The 17,734-nt window shown below is 38.6% G+C and overlaps 1 protein-coding gene across 4 annotated transcripts in view; it reads right to left on the reverse strand.

Annotated features, from left to right (window-relative positions):
* Window positions 1–17,734, reverse strand: part of DPYD (dihydropyrimidine dehydrogenase) — a 902,287-nt gene that overhangs the window by 243,408 nt on the left and 641,145 nt on the right. The gene's annotated exons all lie outside the window — the stretch shown is intronic.

Here is a 17,734-nt window from a genome sequence, read left to right on the forward strand (position 1 = left end):
CACATACAATAGTCCTTTTTTTCATTACTTTTAGTGCGAAATTTATTCTGACAGGTACTGATAATGTGCTTTGATAAATTACCTTAAAGTATGCAATAGCAATTCATTATTGAACTGGGTAATATTATCTTAGCAAGTTAAAATGTTTTTGAATAAAAGAAAAACCCAGACAAATACAGTCATATATTTAAACTATGAAACAGTAGGCAAGCATATCATTTGTAATTAATATTTTTATATGTAAGAAAGTTGCTCTTTGCATTTTAACCTTTCGAATTCCTTTAAGATGAGATTTGTAATGCTGTAACCTTTAGAGAGAACCTTTTCACTTAGGTTTAATGTGTCTTGATCCATCATCCTGTATTACTCAAAAAGTTATGCATTTTTGTGCTAAGATACTGCAATGAGGTAATTTCTGTTGATTGTTATCGTCTCTATTAAGCAAAACTTAATACTTTTGAAAAGAAGTCTTTGGCTTGGCTTGTCCTCTTTTTAGAACAGTAATTTCTTCATTAAACATAAATATTAAAAAAGTACTGTATGGAATGCTCTACAGGGCATACTATGCATTATGAATAGTAAAATGTGGAGACTTAGCTATACAAATTCTAACTCATGAAAATGGAGATCTGCCCCTGCCCATGCAATGCTCATGAAATATTTATAACCACTGCATTGGTATTATGAAGGCAGTTGCATCTTTGTGACTTTCATTTCTAAGTTATGAATTTCCATGGGACTTAGCCTAGAAATGACAGTAACTCTAGATGATATGAATTGCATGTCCTTTGTGGAAGCTCTCTTTAAGGTAGAATTTGACAATAATTTAAAGATCACTTGAATGGCATAATACATGGAACGTATCCTGGTAAGAATTACTGAAACAAATTTGAAATATTATTTAGTTCCAATAGAGTAAACACTAATAATCTGACATAGGCTTCTAAGCGGCTATCAATACTATTGACCCCCATGCCATAATAATTTACTTTGAACATTTGTCAGACTTTTTTTCTGATTTTCACTAGGTGACTGCTTTAAATGACTGCCTCTTACACCATTGTTTAACAATTTGGAATTTGTTCAAAGTTTTTCAAATTCTTAGAAATATATGGGGTTTTTGGTTAGCAATGTGTACTTGAATCATCTGTCTCTATTTTGAGATAGCATAATTTGACCCTCCCATAGTTCCACGAGTAAAGTTGACGGTGTTCACATATATTTTTCTCATCTTCATACTTAGCCAAACCAGCTGCTGACTAATCATCATAGTCAAGTGTAAGTACAGTTTGGTTACCTGAAAATTTTAAAAACAACTTCTAACCAAAATTATCATAAAAATTAATGACTGTTCTGTAAATTCCAATGTTTTGTTTGACAGGTATAATAGAGAATATTCTAATACAACCAGAAAGGTGGTGAGGTCAATAACATCATGAAATGAATCTATATGCTTTGGGGAATTAAATAATAGACTGTAACTATTTACATTTTCCTGGTTTCTTCACAATTTTGATATGAATGTTCAAAATCTAAAAGCAATTAATAGTGTTTCTACATCTTGACCTTCTCATTTTCTAGTGATAGCATCAGATGGCTTTGCCTTTTGTAACAAGACAGTTTTTAGAATCTTATTGAAATAAATAAGTTTTAGACAATTTCCAATTCTTCAGGATCAGAAATATACAAAAGTACTCCTATCTCTCAGAGAAGTCGAGAGTTTACCATTACCGACACATACAAAAAGAAGAAGTAGCAGAAGGAGAAGGAGAAGAAAAAATTATTGAGCGCTCCATTTCTGGGCACTAAAAAATATCTGTTGTGTCAATGAATGAGGAATGAGTGAAAATTTGGCAACTTGGCATATTTTCAGATTATTTCCTTATATATCCATCAAAATATAAACCATGTCTAGATTTAAGAAAAACCCAGATATATTTTATGATAATATCTAAAAGCATGAAATGTAGGAAGACTATTTTACAAATCAGTGGTAACTCTGTGAAAAAGTGATAGATAATTAAACAAAATAGAATAGCTTAACAAAATTTTTAAAAATGTCTCATACACAAAAACGTCTACCTAGATCACAAAAGCTTTATTGGTGCTTTCTAAAGGCATTAATAATGCTTCTCCCTGAACATGATTTGCAATTTCTGTCACAGTAGTTGCTTGTCTCTCTCTCTCTCTTTGCGTGTGTGTGTGTGTGTGTGCGCATGTTCTTTAATACCTGTTAGCTCTTTTGTTATTCAGTGTGATCCCCAAAGAAAGCTCTGAAGCAACAAAATGATTTCCTGTGATGGAGGTGCATGGCGTTATAAGCAGAAAGACACTTGAAGCCCCTAAGAGAATGAGTGGTAGATCTGGGGAGTAAATGGGGGTCTTGAGGATACTACGTAAAGTGAAGGTACCAGACCAGACTTGTGAAGTGCTGAAAAGAGTTTTGATAAAAGCAAGCTAGAGGCAAATTTGGCCTATTTGAAAATTTTGATGAGGTACAGCCCAGTGTCTGCCTGCAACTACTCTTATCAGGAATAGATTCCTATGAAAATCAAACAACGGTGACAACACAACTAGAAAATGTAATGCTGCGGGGGGGCGGAGCAAGATGGCCGAATAGGAACAACTCCAGTCTCCAACTCCCAGCGCGAGCGACACAGAAGACCGGTGATTTCTGCATTTTCAACTGAGGTACTGGGGTCATCTCACTAGGGAGTGCCGGACAATCGGTGCTGGTCAGCTGCTGCAGCCTGACCAGCGAGAGCTGAAGCAGGGCGAGGCATCGCCTCACCTGGAAGCGCAAGGGGGAAGGGGATCCGTTTTCCTAGCCAGGGGAACTGAGACACACAACACCTGGAAAATCGGGTAACTCCCACCCCAATACTGCGCTGTAAGCATACAGGCATTCCAGGAGAATATATCCCACACCTGGCCGGGAGGGTCCCACGCCCACGAAGCCTCCCTCACTGCTAACACAGCAGTCTGCCGCGATCTATCCGCAAGGCAGCAGCGAGGCTGGGGGAGGGGCGCCCGCCATTGCTGAGGCTTAAGTAGGTAAACAAAGCCGCTGGGAAGCTCGAACTGGGTGGAGCTCACAGCAGCTCAAGGAAGCCTGCCTGTCTCTGTAGTCTCCACCTCTGGGGACAGCGCACAGCTGAAGACCAACAGGGGAAGTAGCGGGAGCTGGTGCAGACGCGAACGACTCTGTCTGACAGCTTTGGGGAGAGCCGCGGATCTCCCAACGCGGAGGTTGAGATCTGAGAACGGACAGACTGCCTGCTCAGGTGTGTCCCTGACCCCTGAGTAGCCTAGCTGGGAGAAATCCCCCACTAGGGGCAGTCTGACACCCCACACCTCACAGGGTGGAGTACACCCCTGAGAGGACACTTCCAAAGGAAGAATCAGACAGGTACACTCGCTGTTCAGCAATATTCTATCTTCGGCAACCTCTGCTGCTGATACCCAGGCAAACAGGGTCTGGAGTGGACCTCAAGCAATCTCCAACAGACCAACAGAGAGTCCTTCTGACTGTCAGAAGGAAAACTATCAAACAGGAAGGACACCTATACCAAAACCCCATCAGTACGTCACCACCATCAAAGACCAGAGACAGATAAAACCACAAAGATGGGGAAGAAGCAGGGCAGAAAAGCTGGAAATTCAAAAAATAAGAGCGCATCTCCCCCTGCAAAGGAGCGCAGCCCATCGCCAGCAACGGATCAAAGCTGGTCAGAGAATGACTTGGACGAGAGGAGAGAAGAAGGCTTCAGTCCATCAAACTTATCAGAGCTAAAGGAGGAATTACGTACCCAGCGCAAAGAAACTAAAAATCTTGAAAAAAGAGTGGAAGAATTGACAGCTAGACTCATTAATGCAGAGAAGATCATAAACGAAATGACAGAGATGAAAACCATGACACGAGAAATACGTGACAAATGCACAAGCTTCAGTAACCGACTCGATCAACTGGAAGAAAGAGTATCAGCGATTGAAGATCAAATGAATGAAATGAAGCGAGAAGAGAAACCAAAAGAAAAAAGAAGAAAAAGAAATGAGCAAAGCCTGCAAGAAGTATGGGATTACGTAAAAAGACCAAATCTACGTCTGATTGGGGTGCCTGAAAGTGAGGGGGAAAATGGAACCAAGTTGGAAAACACTCTTCAGGATATCATCCAGGAGAACTTCCCCAACCTAGTAGGGCAGGCCAACATTCAAATTCAGGAAATACAGAGAACGCCACAAAGATACTCCTCCAGAAGAGCAACTCCAAGACACATAATTGCCAGATTCACCAAAGTTGAAATGAAGGAAAAAATCTTAAGGGCAGCCAGAGAGAAAGGTCGGGTCACCCACAAAGGGAAGCCCATCAGACTAACAGCAGATCTCTCGGCAGAAACTCTACAAGCCAGAAGAGAGTGGGGGCCAATATTCAACGTTCTTAAAGAAAAGAATTTTCAACCCAGAATTTCATATCCAGCCAAACTAAGTTTCATCAGTGAAGGAGAAATAAAATCCTTTACAGATAAGCAAATGCTTAGAGATTTTGTCACCACCAGGCCTGCCTTACAAGAGACCCTGAAGGAAGCCCTAAACATGGAAAGGAACAACCGGTACCAGCCATCGCAAAAACTTGGCAAAATGTAAAGACCATCGAGGCTAGGAAGAAACTGCATCAACTAACGAGCAAAATAACCAGTTAATATCATAATGGCAGGATCAAGTTCACACATAACAATATTAACCTTAAATGTTAATGGACTAAATGCTCCAATTAAAAGACACAGACTGGCAAACTGGATAAAGAGTCAAGACCCATCAGTCTGCTGTATTCAGGAGACCCATCTCACATGCAGAGACATACATAGGCTCAAAATAAAGGGATGGAGGAAGATCTACCAAGCAAATGGAGAACAAAAAAAAGCAGGGGTTGCAATCCTAGTCTCTGATAAAACAGACTTTAAACCATCAAAGATCAAAAGAGACAAAGAAGGCCATTACATAATGGTAAAGGGATCAATTCAACAGGAAGAGCTAACTCTCCTAAATATATATGCACCCAATACAGGAGCACCCAGATTCATAAAGCAAGTCCTTAGAGACTTACAAAGAGACTTAGACTCCCATACAATAATAATGGGGGACTTCAACACTCCGCTGTCAACATTAGACAGATCAACGAGACAGAAAGTTAACAAGGATATCCAGGAATTGAACTCATCTCTGCACCAAGCAGACCTAATAGACATCTATAGAACTCTCCACCCCAAATCAACAGAATATACATTCTTCTCAGCACCACATCGCACTTATTCCAAAATTGACCACATAATTGGAAGTAAAGTACTCCTCAGCAAATGTAAAAGAACAGAAATTATAACAAACTGTCTCTCAGACCACAGTGCAATCAAACTAGAACTCAGGACTAAGAAACTCAATCAAAACCGCTCAACTACATGGAAACTGAACAACCTGCTCCTGAATGACTACTGGGTACATAACGAAATGAAAGCGGAAATAAAGATGTTCTTTGAAACCAATGAGAACAAAGATACAACATACCAGAATCTCTGGGACACATTTAAAGCAGTGTGTAGAGGGAAATTTATAGCACTAAATGCCCACAAGAGAAAGCAGGAAAGATCTAAAATTGACACTCTAACATCACAATTAAAAGAACTAGAGAGGCAAGAGCAATCACATTCAAAAGCTAGCAGAAGGCAAGAAATAACTAAGATCAGAGCAGAACTGAAGGAGATAGAGACACAAAAAACCCTCCAAAAAATCAATGAATCCAGGAGTTGGTTTTTTGAAAAGATCAACAAAATTGACAGACCGCTAGCAAGGCTAATAAAGAAAAAAAGAGAGAGGAATCAAATAGATGCAATAAAAAATGATAAAGGGGATATCACCACTGACCCCACAGAAATACAAACTACCATCAGAGAATACTATAAACGCCTCTACGCAAATCAACTAGAAAATCTAGAAGAAATGGATAATTTCCTGGACACTTACACTCTCCCAAGGCTAAACCAGGAAGAAGTTGAATCCCTGAATAGACCAATAGCAGGCTCTGAAATTGAGGCAACAATTAATAGCCTACCCACCAAAAAAAGTCCAGGACCAGATGGATTCACAGCTGAATTCTACCAGAGGTACAAGGAGGAGCTGGTACCATTCCTTCTGAAACTATTCCAATCAATAGAAAAAGAGGGAATCCTCCCTAACTCATTTTATGAGGCCAACATCATCCTGATACCAAAGCCTGGCAGAGACACAACAAAAAAAGAGAATTTTAGACCAATATCCCTGATGAACATTGATGCAAAAATCCTCAATAAAATACTGGCAAACCGGATTCAGCAGCACATCAAAAAGCTTATCCACCATGATCAAGTGGGCTTCATCCCTGGGATGCAAGGCTGGTTCAACATTCGCAAATCAATAAACGTAATCCAGCATATAAACAGAACCAAAGACAAGAACCACATGATTGTCTCAATAGATGCAGAAAAGGCTTTTGACAAAATTCAACAGCCCTTCATGCTAAAAACGCTCAATAAATTCGGTATTGATGGAACGTACCTCAAAATAATAAGAGCTATTTATGACAAACCCACAGCTAATATCATACTGAATGGGCAAAAACTGGAAAAATTCCCTTTGAAAACTGGCACAAGACAGGGATGCCCTCTCTCACCACTCCTATTCAACATAGTGTTGGAAGTTCTGGCTAGGGCAATCAGGCAAGAGAAAGAAATCAAGGGTATCCAGTTAGGAAAAGAAGAAGTCAAATTGTCCCTGTTTGCAGATGACATGATTGTATATTTAGAAAACCCCATCGTCTCAGCCCAAAATCTCCTTAAGCTGATAAGCAACTTCAGCAAAGTCTCAGGATACAAAATTAATGTGCAAAAATCACAAGCATTCTTATACACCAGCAACAGACAAGCAGAGAGCCAAATCAGGAATGAACTTCCATTCACAATTGCTTCAAAGAGAATAAAATACCTAGGAATCCAGCTTACAAGGGATGTAAAGGACCTCTTCAAGGAGAACTACAAACCACTGCTCAGTGAAATCAAAGAGGACACAAACAAATGGAAGAACATACCATGCTCATGGATAGGAAGAATCAATATCGTGAAAATGGCCATACTCCCCAAGGTTATTTATAGATTCAATGCCATCCCCATCAAGCTACCAATGACTTTCTTCACAGAATTGGAAAACACTGCTTTAAAGTTCATATGGAACCAAAAAAGAGCCCGCATTGCCAAGACAATCCTAAGTCAAAAGGACAAAGCTGGAGGCGTCACGCTACCTGACTTCAAACTATACTACAAGGCTACAGTAACCAAAACAGCATGGTACTGGTACCAAAACAGAGATATAGACCAATGGAACAGAACAGAGTCCTCAGAAATAATACCGCACATCTACAGCCATCTGATCTTTGACAAACCTGAGAGAAACAAGAAATGGGGAAAGGATTCCCTATTTAATACATGGTGCTGGGAAAATTGGCTAGCCATAAGTAGAAAGCTGAAACTGGATCCTTTCCTTACCCCTTATACGAAGATTAATTCAAGATGGATTAGAGACTTAAATGTTAGACCTAATACCATAAAAACCCTAGAAGAAAATCTAGGTAGTACCATTCAGGACATAGGCATGGGCAAGGACTTCATGTCTAAAACACCAAAAGCAACGGCAGCAAAAGCCAAAATTGACAAATGGGATCTCATTAAACTAAAGAGCTTTTGCACAGCAAAAGAAACTACCATCAGAGTGAACAGGCAACCTACAGAATGGGAGAAAATTTTTGCAACCTACTCATCTGACAAAGGGCTAATATCCAGAATCTACAAAGAACTCAAACAAATATACGAGAAAAAAACAAACAACCCCATCAAAAAGTGGGGAAAGGATATGAACAGACATTTCTCAAAAGAAGATATTCATACAGCCAACAGACACATGAAAAAATGCTCATCATCACTGGCCATCAGAGAAATGCAAATCAAAACCACAATGAGATACCATCTCACACCAGTTAGAATGGCAATCATTAAGAAGTCAGGAAACAACAGGTGTTGGAGAGGATGTGGAGAAATAGGAACACTTTTACACTGTTGGTGGGATTGTAAACTAGTTCAACCATTATGGAAAACAGTATGGCAATTCCTCAAGGATCTAGAACTAGATGTACCATATGACCCAGCCATCCCACTACTGGGTATATACCCAAAGGATTATAAATTAGTCTACTACAAAGACACATGTACACGTATGTTTATTGCGGCACTATTCACAATAGCAAAGACTTGGAATCAACCCAAATGTCCATCTGTGACAGACTGGATTAAGAAAATGTGGCACATATACACCATGGAATACTATGCAGCCATAAAAAAGGATGAGTTTGCGTCCTTTGTAGGGACATGGATGCAGCTGGAAACCATCATTCTTAGCAAACTATCACAAGAAGAGAAAACCAAACACCGCATGTTCTCACTCATAGGTGGGAACTGAACAATGAGATCACTTGGACTCGGGAAGGGGAACATCACACACTGGGGTCTATCATGGGGAGGGGGGAGGGGGGAGGAGGGAGGGATTGCATTGGGGAGTTATACATGATATAAATGATGAATTGATGGGTGCTGACGAGTTGATGGGTGCAGCACACCAACATGGCATAAGTATACATATGTAACAAACCTGCACGTTATGCACATGTACCCTAGAACTTAAAGTATAATAAAAAAAAAAAAAAAAAAAAAAAAAAAAAAAAAAAAAAAAAAAAAAAAAAAAAAAAAGAAAATGTAATGCTAAGGAATGCAGATTACTTGCTGCAGTAATGTCCATTATGCAGAACTGGTTGTTTTTAAAGCTTAATTTCTAATCTGGGCCACAAGATAATAATTTTTAATTCTAGTAACTACTCTGTATTTAGTAACACATTAAGGGAGTTCTATCAATGACCCATCCTGCTGCTTTTGAGACCCTGAAGATGACCCCTTCATTGTAGAGCAGGCATTTCCACCAATTACTTAGGGCATCAAATCTCACTGGTTTCGTGTCCTCTGCAAAGGAATAAGCACTACAGAATGAGACTGAGAATTTCCTGATAAGCTAAATTACAAGTGAAATTTTGACTTGAAGAAACATTTCTCTCCCATTTACCTAGTAATTTTCACTCTGTACAATTCTTTTCAAAATGACTTTCTTAGAAGGTGGCATTTCAATGAATCCACTGAAAAATTTTACCAGTTATAAAATGTTTTTCACTAAGCAACTCTTAAGTCTTAATTCATATGACATGCCAAGAGGTGGCTAGAATTTTCATTACATCCATGTTTCTGATGGAAAGAACCGGGCCCAGAAGATCAATCTCAGTATCAATTTCACCTTCTTAATTTTCTTTCACATTATCATGTCCTAAACCATCATCTTCTTTAGCAAAATTGCTCCCTAAAGTGAAATTCAGCCATCAGTTGTAAACTAGAACTATAAAAGGCTTCTACTTCACTTATTCCTGTAAGACTAGAAGTAGCTGCAAAATAATGAGCAAAAGGGATGTATTATCCATCTGCGTCATTAAAACAGGACAGGCAGTCAACTATTCCAGGTACAATTATAATATTAGTGAATGCAAAGATTATGTGTTGAAATGGAGATGTTTTTATTAACTTTTTTTTTTTTTTTAGCATGTGTCCTTCTTGCATCTGTTTTCCTAAGTATTCTAATAGTGGTCCAACCACTTTGGAAATTAGTTGTGCAGTTTCTGAAAAAGGTAAACATGGACTTACTAATCAACCCAGAAATTGAACTCTTAATTATATATACAAGTGAGATGAAAACATATTTCTATATTAAAACTTGCACATGAATACTCATAGAAACTTTTTCAAAATAGGTCCAAATTTGACATAACACCAATATTCATCAATATGTGAGTGAATAAACAAAATTGTTGCATATCCACACACTGAAATATGATTCAGCAAAAAAAGAAACTAATGAATCATGCCACAACCTGGAATAAAACAAAATGATGCTGAGTTACAGAAGTATACATTATATGCATACATTTATTGAAATTCTATAAGAGGAAAAACTATGAGTATGGAAAGCAGAGCAGTGGTTGTTGAGACTGAGAATTAGGCATGGAGGAGGAATTAAGTGGAAATAAGTGTAAGAAAATTGTTGAGGGTAATGGAAATGCTCCATTTTCTTTAAAGGAAAACTATTGATATATTTGAAGATACTAAAATTAAAATGTTAATATATTTAAAAACATTGTGAAAAGACAAGGCACAAAGTGGGACAAGATTCTGCAGCACAACTCATAAAGGAGTAGTATCCAAAATATATAAAGAACCACCTGCAAATTAATGAGACAGATGGGCAAAACTTTAATATACTTCATTCAACGTAACATACTTCATTGGATTTCATTCACGATGAAATCCAAATGGCCAAAAAATACATGAAATGTGATCAGCCTCATGAACACCTTTCATATTTTTTTCATATAAGGACAATGCTCATTTAAACCACAATGTGATGCCATTATATATCTACCAGATTGAGGGGTTGGGGGAAAGTCAATACATCCCGGGGAGAATGTAAATCAGTACAAGAATCTTTGGGAAACAGTTTGGTATGATCTAGGTTCCACTCTTACGTGTATGTCCTTTTAAAGACGCAAACTCCAGAATACATGTTCAAAATATCCATAGTAGCACTCTTTGAAATAGCCCCAAAGTGGAAAAAATCCAAATTGTCCATCAAGAGTAAGATGAAAAATAAATGGTAATGCATTCATACAATGGAATAAACACACTAGAGCTACATACAATGATAAGGATGAATCTCATAATGCTTAGCAGAAGAAACCAGTCTCAAAAGTATACAATATAATTTGATTCATATAAACTCCTTAAACAGAAAGTAAATATGGTCTTTAGAGACATATACACAGGGGATAAAACTACGAAGAAAAGCAAAGCAAAGAGTAGGGATGGTGTTAAAGTGGACAGAGAGGGTTGTGTTAGGGAGGGAGATATAGGGAGCTTTTGAGGTGTTGGAGATGTTCTATTTCTTGGCCCGGTGGTCATATGGTGTGCATATTATGATTTGTTAAAAAATATATATGTATGTGTGTAGGTATCTGTTTTACATGCACACATATATGTTTCATGTATATTGTCTATATTCCACAATAAGAAAATATACGATTGACCAGCAAATATGAGAAGACATTCAATCTCGCTAGTAATTAGAAAAATAAAAGAATAAACATGATTACCTATTGTGATTTGCTGAAAATGTAAAGACTGAGAATATCCCTCTTTGCTGAGGTTGCAAAGAAACAGGCGTTCTCACAGGCTCTCAATAGGAAAGTAAATTAATAATTCCTTTTTGAAGAACAATGTGGCAATACGTATAAAAATGTAAAGCTCATCTTATAAGTTTTAAATTCCAGTTCCAAATATCTATCCTAATGAAATTCACATGCATGTAAGATATGTGTACAAAGATGTCTGCCGTTCACTACAGCATTGTTTGCAGTAGTGAAAAAAAGAATAAATGTCAATAAGGGAAGATTTGTGAAAAGTATTATAATCCATACAATGAAATACTATGTAGCCATTAAAAATAAATCTTCATAAACTGACATGGAAAGATATCCAAAACACATTAAGTGAACAAAAGCAAGATACAGAATAACACATACATAGTATAATCTTGTTTTAAAAATATAAATATGTACATATATTTATATAGAGGTATGAAAAACAGACTACACATTTATGCTATAACCTGTTAGCAGTGATTACCTCTGAAATGCTCATATTTTGAATGTGGTATAATCGGGTATAGACATTTGCCAAAACACATCAAACTCTACACTTAAGTGTGTTCACGCTAATGCACGTAAATTATTTCTAATATAGATACATTTCATCTATTATTCTAAAAAGAATTCTAAAGGCACTCAAATATAAATAGAAAAATGAAAGAAAGTGGCATTGTAGGTAATGTGGGTTCTACCCTTTTGGCAAATATTTATTGACCATGAGCCACACTACAATTTTTCCATGCTGAATACTAAGATGGATGAAACTAGAGTCTGCACGGAAATGCAAACCAGGAACACAATAAAATGGACATTTGATATTAGGTGTCACAAAAGACATCCTGAAAGTGTTCTATCATTTTGGATTATTTCAGAGCGTGTAGCACAGAACCTGACACAAAGTAGGCATTCAACAATATTGTTGAATTGATAGAGCCTACACCACAAAAACTGACACTGACTTTCTTATTTCTACGTACTTGGAGGAAAACTGAGAGTATAGTATACTGGGTAGAGGATAACTTAATAGACCACTGTTTTAGTTAATGTATTGGATAATACAGATTTAGAGACGTGTAATATGCTATTCCTGTTCTTTAAAAACATAAACCAAAATACTTTATAATCTAGGGGAGACAAATGCATACAACAAACACATAATGTGATTATAAAATGTTGTAGGTGTATACGCCTGGAATGTGTACATGTGTACGCGTGTGTGTGTTTGGCCACTTCCTTGTGCCTTAAGTAGAAGATGACATAGATCGGCTTGTGTGTCCTCTCCTCCCCAGGCACATAGCCTTCTCCATTCTGTTTCTCATTTCAAGTTTTTTATTTCTTTCTCTCTACCTGGAATGCCCTTCATTTTTTATCCCTTGAATAACACCCCTCAAAGCAGCCCTCCATGACAAATCCTTCCATCCCACTTCAGCAGCAGGATGGCTTAGTAAATGACTGCCTCTTTAGTGCTCCTTTAATATTTCTTTATTACTGCATTTATCACAGTGTTTTATAGTCATCTTCTCTGTTTAGTAATCAGTTTCTTTCTACTAGGCTATTTAAAGTCTTTTAGGGAATGTATTTTACTCTTTTATCCTAGCAAAGAGTCTGGTACATGAAAGACAATAAACACCATGTTGAATGAAAGAATAAAGAAATTAAGAAATTCTGGCGCGGTGGCTCACGCCTGTAATCCCAGCACTTTGGGAGGCTGAGGTGGGTGGATCATGAGGTCAAGAGATCGAGACCATCCTGGCCAACATGGTGAAACCCTGTCTCTATTAAAAATATAAAAATTAGCTGGGCGTTGTGGTGGGCGCCTGTAGTACCATCTACTCGGGAGGCTGACGTGGGAGAATTGCTTGAACCTGGGATGTGGAGCTTGCAGTGAGCTGAGATCATGCCATTGCACTCCAGCCTGGATGACAGAGTGAGACACCATATCAAAAAAAAAAAAAAAAAAAAAAAAAAAGATTTTGTAATTGCACACACCAGCTTTCCATCATGAACCACAAAACATTTGCATCTCCTCTTCCATGGAGCCAAAATAAGCTGGAGATACAGGATATTAGTAGCTCTTACTCCAGGAGCCAACTGAGTTTGAAAACAGTCTTTTGATGCTCTCTATCAGCGAGCTAAAATACTTCAAGAGAACTGTCCTCTACTGTGGCCTGGGAGTCCACGAGAACCCACCTGAGGGCCTGGGATGACTATGATCCTTTCTGTCTGAATTTTTAATATATTGAGGGCTTTTCCTGAGTTTGTACCTCTGACCCTGACCCTGCCTCAACTCCCAGTCTTCAGTCCCTGGGACCTTGAGGGGAAGGGAGAGGCTGTCCATATTTTTATCAGCTAAAGGGAACTACATTCCTGTTTTGTTCCTTTAAATATGATTTCTGATGAATATAACTTAATGATGTTTATTTTCTTCCTTTCAGACAAAATTTCCCTAGTGTACCATTCCTCTGATTCCTCTGACATTCTTAGTGTCAATGCTCCCCATTTCACTTAGTCTCTAAAGCATTTTATTTTAACAAATGGACAAGAATTGCCATACACTACTCACTGTTTAGTTAATTCCTGACTGCCAGCGTTCTTTCAGGCACTATTTTAATTCTCTGTGAGGACTCTCAGATTCTCCCCAGCAGCTCACTTCTTTACTCTCAAATGGCAGTGTTAACTGCAGAGATCAGCCCTGAAAGCTGTTCAAATTTCAAATCTCCTCTGCCACAATTTGTCCCTACAGAATCAGATTCAGATTTCATGGAATTATCTTGCTTCTGCTGGCTAATCCCAACAGGAAATCCACTGCCTCACCTGGCCATGGTAACGAAGTTTGAGAGGTACCTGCCCAAATAAACAGATCAATGAACACCTTCTGCCCACAGTTTCATGTGCTATTCTGGACACTGAGCCTCTCAGGGGCACTGTAGCACTCTTGCTATCTTATTATGTAAATACCTTGTCTCTATTCCAGGAATCCATATTGCATCAAAGAAATGGAAGCAGGGCTCAGAACCTGCATGGCAGAGGGTCTAGTCTCTACATAACTTTCTGAAATGTTGAGGAGTCGCATAACCTTTCACCAGAACTGGTGAGTAGATATGCTAAGGTAATTAAGTTCTGAAAAGGTTTTAGAGAAATACATGCAGAAGCAGGCAACTGCAACAGACACAGACATGAACCACTCAGATCTACCTTTAGGAACAGACTCTGGCCCAGCTGCAAGAGTGTGGTGAGATGACTGCCTCTAACTGCTTCCTCCTTTAGGTATGCCTCACTTCTAAACTGGGGTCATGCTCCTTTCGGGGAGACCCCAGTGAATGACAGCAAAACTGTAGTACAAGGGTCTAGCTATTTCTGGTGAATGTGTGACTCCTCTAATAGGCACTCTTTGTCCTGAAGCTCCCTACTGGGCTGGCAAAGATTTTTTCCTGTGTCTGTATCAGGGTCCGATGGCTCCCCTTTTCCAATTCTGCTTCCTCTTTTTTCCTTTCACAAGCATTTCTCTCCAATAAACCATTTGCCCTCCTAATTCCCTCTCTGTGTCTGATTCCTGGAGGACTCAACTGACACGACAGTTCTCTACTTGAATGAAGAATTCTCCCTGTAAAAGGATTAGCCTATATTCTAGGAAAGTCAAAGAAGAAAAAAACTTGCCCAAGTGACCTCAGGATATCTCACTGAGAGGAATTCAGAAAGCTATGTTGAATTTCTCAAATTTCTTCTGAATTCTAGTTCTACCTTTGGCTTGACAGAACAAGGTCTCTTGGAATGTCCTGAATACAGTTAAGCCTTGCTGGTGACCTACCCAGCAATAGCCAATATATGCTCAGGGGAAAGAAAAGGCCCAATACCAGGAAGCAGGGCTATTTTTCTTCTAGAAAAAGACTGCTTTTAGGGACATGGTAGGAGACAGTGATTGAGTGACCTCTGCCAAAAGACAACACAGAGACATCCCTAAAGGGTTTGGACACCTACTTGCTATGTTGATTCAGAACTTGCTCAAAGTCATTATTGTGATGTGGCACCCGGTGACTTGCTCAAAGTCATTATTGTGATGTGGCACCCGGTGAAGCCCATGGATAAAGATGATGATACCTTTGTGTCCGCAAGATAAAATTATCCATCCAGGGAGGATGGCCAGAGAAATCAGTGTATATACTAATCCTCATTCCAATGCTTTGTCTCTTAGATACAATCAATGACAAACCTCTTAAAAACATCATTGAGAGGCTGGGCACATTGGCTCCTGCCTGTAATCCCAGCACTTTGGAAGACTGAGGAGGGTGGATCACTTGAGGCCAGGCGTTCAAGACTACCCTGGCTCACATGGCGAATCCTTGTCTCTACTAAAAGTACAAAAAAGAAAAAAAAAAAAAATCCAGGTGTGGTAGCACATACCTGTAATCCCTCCTCCCAGGAGGCTGAGGAATGAGAATCCTTTAAACCCAGGAGGTGGAGGCTGCAGTGAGCCGAGATTGCATCACTGCACTCCAGCCTGGGCAACAGAGCAAGACTCTGTCTCAAAAAATAAAATAGGATAGAATAAAATTAAATGAAATAAAATAAAATTTCACTGAGAGGTCAGATGAAACTTCTTCCAGGTGTGTTGAGCCTTCAGTGCCCTCTGTTCTGAACTGTACTACATTCTAATGTCTGATTTAGCTTTCATAATCCATTCTGCTTGTTTGAAGTCTAGTTCTCCCTTCCCACTCTCTGTACTCTACATTTCTAGACTTTATCCGTTGTTCACTTCTTTCTGGACTGGATCTCTCTGAGCCTCCGTGCCTGCCTGAATTGACCTGAAGTTGCCCACCTTGCTCCCATACTTGATCCATGACTTGTGTGTCACTTAGGGGCAGCCATTCCTTTCGGCTTTTTAATGTTTTTCTTTACCTATGGTGTATATTTCCAGGTCTATTTCCCTTGTCTTAGCTTTTATCATGTTTTATTCTAAAACCAAGATTGACACAGGCTCCATAGGCTTATCTTCATAGGTAAACAAAAAACTCTTCGAGAGCCATACATTGGCCATATTTTGCAGTAATTAGGACACCTCCAAATTCTCTACATTAAAGCATTTCAGAATAGTTTATTCTTTTGTTGAATCCTTTATACAGAGTCAAAAAATGAGCTTGAACTTTCCTTATGTGTGGAATATTATTTATCTTTAAATTCAAATGCTAGTTTTATCTACCATACAAAAAGGGTGTCATCCATAGTTTGCTTATTAATGAGGGTATGCAGCATAATTTGGAAGATCTTAATATATGGAGAAACAGGTCATGCACATATTTTCCCGATACCACCAGTAGGTGTTCAAAATTGTGGACCAGCTGAGCCAAAATGAACCCCAGCAGGTTTCCTAATCATTGCTTAGAACACATTAAAAAGAACTCAGGGGATTATGAAATACAGGCAGCTGCTTGCCCTACTATGTATGGATTCATTTTGGATAAGGGCAAGTTTGTATGTAAGTGTATCATAAGGAGCTTTTATTCTTTGCAGACTTCAAGCGGCTTGGCATTTGTTTTCTTAATGCAAAGCATTAGTGTAAACAGTATAACAATCGATATTTTATACATCTGTTGGTCTATTCACTTAGCTTATGTATTTCAGTGCTAGACTTATAAAACAACCACAAGCATAAAACCTCAGTATTTTTATAATCCCATATTGAAGTGAATGATTAACCAACACAGGTAGGAAGCTAGTGGGAGGCAGCATTCTGCCCTGGAGCACCCACCACGCTGATACCTTTAGGATGAAGAGAGTCTAGGGAAGTCATGCTTCTGTCCTGGGAACGTTATGAAATCCAAGCAAGAAAGAATTACTATTGAGGCAATTTTAAATAACCTAGCAGAGAAAAACTGCAATCCCTTGGCAATGAATGGTTCCGACTAAGGAGAACTCATCCATAACAAGTTGGTATAGTTCTTTAAAGATTTCTTCCCACTGCTGCTGTAGGAGCTAGAAACAAATATCTAGGCCATTTTGTTTGTTTTTGCCAGCTCTGTGGACTGATATCCCTTTTCGAGCTAAATACTCAAAACTAAATACTAAAGGAAAGAATACTACTAAGGAAATATTAAAGTGGGTGACTTTGGTAGAAGTCTTCAGTGAAAATGTGGGATAGAGAAGGCTTTAAACATGACCTTTTATAAGTGTGGTATTCACAAATTCAAAATGAAATTCATGGATACTGGATTTTATCTAAAATCTTCAGCAATCGTGAACCTAAAATTCCTTATCAATGTATTTATTACACTCATGTGGTGTATTATCAGCATACATGTCATAAGGGGTGCTTGTGTGTAAAAAGAGAGTTCTCTATTTTAATCTTTCAGGTGTCAAGGAAAGGAA

The sequence above is a fragment of the Rhinopithecus roxellana genome, chromosome 8 (genome assembly GCF_007565055.1).
Source record: "Rhinopithecus roxellana isolate Shanxi Qingling chromosome 8, ASM756505v1, whole genome shotgun sequence".
NCBI classification, from domain to species: domain Eukaryota; kingdom Metazoa; phylum Chordata; class Mammalia; order Primates; family Cercopithecidae; genus Rhinopithecus; species Rhinopithecus roxellana.